This window comes from Sturnus vulgaris, unplaced genomic scaffold (assembly GCF_052056855.1).
Source record: "Sturnus vulgaris isolate bStuVul1 unplaced genomic scaffold, bStuVul1.hap1 Scaffold_383, whole genome shotgun sequence".
Lineage (NCBI taxonomy): Eukaryota > Metazoa > Chordata > Aves > Passeriformes > Sturnidae > Sturnus > Sturnus vulgaris.
In genome coordinates this window covers 705,181-709,560 of record NW_028276433.1, presented here as the reverse complement: position 1 = coordinate 709,560, position 4,380 = coordinate 705,181, and positions in this window count along the sequence as shown.

The following is a 4,380-nucleotide window of genomic DNA, read 5'->3' as shown; positions in this document are numbered from 1 at the left end:
CAGTTGTGATTCAGAGCCGGAATTGGGACCTCAAACTGGAACTGTGACTACGAACCTTGAAATTAAGTTGTGATTCCAAATCGGAATTGGGTCCTCAGACTGGAATTGTGACCCTGAGCCTTGTGCTGCATCTGTGATACCAAACCGGAATTGGGTCCTCAGACTGGAATTGGGGGCTCAGACTGGAATTGTGATCTCGACCCTTGAACTGCAAATGTGATTCCAAACGGGATTTGTGACCACACACTGCGTTTGTGACCTAGAGATTTGAGCTGCAGTTCTGATACCAAACCGCAATTGTGATCTCAGACTGGATTTGTCACCCCGAGCCTTGAGCTGCGGTTTTGATACCAAACCGGTATTGGGTCCTCAGACTGCAATTGTGTCTTCGAGCCTTGAACTTTAGTAGTGTTTCCTGACAGGATTTGGGGCCTAAGACTGGAATTGTGATCTCGAGACTTGAAATGTATTTGTGATACCAAACAGGATTCATGAACTCTGACTGCAATTGTGAGCTCAAGCCTTGAAGATCAGTTGTGATTCCAAACAGGAATTGTGTCCTCATACTGGAATTGTGGCCTCATGACTTAAAATGCAAATGTGATTTGAAACTGGAATTGTGTTCTCCAGCCTTGAAATGCAATTGTGATTCCAAACCGGAATTGTGAAATCAAGCCTTGAACTGCAATTGTGATTCCAAACCGGAATTGTGACCTCGAGGCTTGAATAGCAGTTGTAATTCCAAACGGGAATTGTGGCCTCAGACTAGAACTGTGACTCTGAGCCTTGAGCTTCAGTTGTGATTCCAAACGGGAATTGAGGCCTCAGACTGGAATTGTGATCTCGACCCTTGAATTGTAAATGTGATTCCAAACGGGATTAGTGACCACACACTGAATTTGTGACCTAGAGATTTGAGCTGCAGTTGTGGAACCAAACCGATATCGGGACCTCAGACTGGAATTGTGACCCTGAACCTTAAGCTGCAGCCCTGAAATCAAACCGGAATTGGGGGCTCAGACTGGAATTGTGATCTCGGGCCTTGAACTGCCATTGTGATTCCAAACGGGAATTGTGGTCTCAGACTGGAATTGTGACCGCGAGACATGAACAGCAGTTGTGATTACAAAACGGAATTGGGGGCTCAGACTGCAATTGTGATCTCGAGCCTTGAACTGCCATTGTGATTCCAAACAGGAATTGTGGCCTCAGACTGCAATTGTGATCTTGAGCCTTGAACTGCAATTTTGATTCCAAACAAGAATTGTGACCTCAGACTGGATTTGTGACCTCGAGCCTTGGACTACAATTGGATTTCAAACAGGAATTGTGGCCTCAGACTGGAATTGTGATCTCGAGCCTTGAACTGCAATTGTGATTCCAAACTGGAATTGTAAACTCAAGCCTTGAATAGCAGTTGTGATTCCAAACGGGAATTGTGGCCTCAGACTGGAATTGTGACCCCGAGCATTGAGCAGCAGTTGTGATTCCAAACGGGAATTGAGACCTCAGTCTGGCATTGTGATCTCCAGCCTTGAACTGCAATTGTGATTCCAAACCGGAATTGTGACCGCAGACTGGAATTGAGACCTCGAGCTTTGAACTGCAATTGTGATTCCAAACAGAAATTATGACCTCAGAGAGTAATTGTGACCTCATTCCATGAACTCCTATTGTGATTCCAAACTGTAATAGTGAGCTCGAGCCTTGAACTGCAGTACTGATTCCAAACAGGAATTGGGGCCTCAGACTGGAATTGTGATCTCGAGACAGGAATAGCAGTTGTGATTCCAAACTGGAGTCGTGGCCTCAGACTGGAAATGTGACAACTAGGCTTGAGCTGCAGTTGTGATACCATACCGGAATTGAGTCTTCAGACTGGAATCATCACCTCGAGCAATGTAAAGCAGTTACGATTCAGAGCCGGAATTGTGACCTCAGACTGGAACTGTGACTTCGAACCTTGAAATTAAGTTGTGATTCCAAAGCGGAATTGTGGCCTCAGACTTGAATTGTGACCCTGAGCCTTGTGCTGCATCTGTGATACCAAACCGGAATTGGGTCTTCAGACTGGAATTGTGTCCTCGAGACATGAACAGCAGTTGTGATTACAAAACGGAATTGGGGGCTCAGACTGAAATTGTGATATTCACCCTAGAACTGCAAATGTGATTCCAAACGGGATTTGTGACCACACACTGAATTTGTGACCTAGAGATTTGAGCTGCAGTTGTGATACCAAACCGATATTGGGACCTCAGACAAGAATTGTGTTCTCCAGGCTTGTACTGCAATTGTGATTCCAAACTGGAATTGTGACCTAAGACTGGAATCGTGACCTCGAGACAGGATCAGCAGTTGTGATTCCAAACGGGAATTGTGGCCTCAGACTGGAATGGTGACCCCGAGACTTGAACAGCACTTCTGATTCCAAACCGGAATTGTGACGGCAGACTGGAATTGAGACCTCGAACTTTGAACTGCAATTGTGATTCCAAACAGAAACTTTGACCTCAGAGAGTAATTGTGACCTCATTCTATGAACTGCTATTGTGATTCCAAACTGTAATTGTGACCTCGAGCCTTGAACTCCAGTTGTGATTCCAAACAGGACTTGTGACCTCAGACTGGAATTGTGACCTCGAGCCTTGACCGGCAGTTGTGAGTCCAACTGGGAATTGGGGGCTCAGACTGGAATTGTGACTCCTAGCCATGATCTGCAGTACTGATTCCAAACAGGAATCGTGGCCTCAGACTGGAAATGTGACAACTAGGCTTGAGCTGCAGTTGTGATACCATACCGGAATTGAGTCTTCAGACTGGAATCGTCACGTCGAGCAATGTAGAGCAGTTACGATTCAGAGCCGGAATTGGGACCTCAGACTGGAACAGTGACTTCAAACCTTGAAATTAAGTTGTGATTCCAAAGCGGAATTGTGGCCTCAGACTTGAATTGTGACCCTGAGCCTTGTGCTGCATTTGTGATACCAAACCGGAATTGGGTCCTCAGACTGGAATCGTGATCTCGAGACATGAACATCAGTTGTGATTCCAACACGGAATTGGGGGCTCAGACTGGAATTGTGATCTCGAGCCTTGAACTGCCATTGTGATTTCAAATCGGAATTGGGTCCTCAGACTGGAATCGTGACCTCGAGACAGGATCAGCAGTTGTGATTCCAAACGGGAATTGTGGCCTCAGACTGGAATTGTGACCCCGAGCATTGAGCAGCAGTTGTGATTCCAAACGGGAATTGTGACCTCAGTCTGGCATTGTGATCTCAAGCCTTGAACTGCAATTGTGATTCCAAACCGGAATTGTGGGCTCAGACTGGAATTGAGACCTCGAGCTTTGAACTGCAATTGTGATTCCAAACAGAAATTATGACCTCAGAGAGTAATTGTGACCTCATTCCATGAACTGCTATTGTGATTTCAAACAGGAATTGTGACCTCGAGCCTTGAACTGCAGTACTGATTCCAAACAGGAATTGGGGCCTCAGACTGGAATTGTGATCTCGAGACAGGAATAGCAGTTGTGATTCCAAACAGGAATATTGACCTAAGACTGGAATTGTGATTTCATTCCATGAACTGCTATTGTGAATCCAAACTGTAATTGTGACCTCGATCCTTGAACTGCAGTTGTGATTCCAAACGGGAATTGTGGCCTCAGACTGGAATTGTGACCCCGAGCCTTGAGCTGCACTTGTGATTCCAAAGCAGTATAGGGTCATCAGACTAGAATCGTGTCTTCGAGCCTTGAACTTTAGTAGTGTTTCCTGACAGGATTTGGGGCCTAAGACTGGAATTGTGATCTTGAGAGTTGAAATGCAATTGTGATTCCAAACAGGATTCATGAACTCTGACTGGAATTGTGACCTCGAGCATTGAACATCAATCGTGATTCCCAACATGAATTCTATCCTCATACTGGAATTGTGGCCTCAAGACTTAAAATGCAAATGTGATTTCAAACTGGAATTGTGACCTCAAGCCTTGAAATGCAATTGTTATTTCAAACCGGAATTGTGAAATCAAGCCTTGAACTGCTAATATGATTCCAAACCGGAATTGTGGCCTCAGACTTGAATTGTGACCTCGAGCCTTGAATAGCAGTTGTGATTCCGAACTGTAATTGTGACCTCGGGCCTTGAATTGCAGTTGTGATTCCAAACGGGAACTGTGGCCTCAGACTGGAACTATGACCCCGGAGCCTTGAGCTGCAGTACTGATTCCAAACAGCTATTGCGTCCTCAGACTGCAGTTGTGACTTCGAGCCTTGAATTTTAGTTGTGATTCCAAAGCCGTATTGTGGCCTCAGACTGGAATTGTGACCTCGAGGCTTGAACATCAATTGTGATTCCAAACAGGAATTGT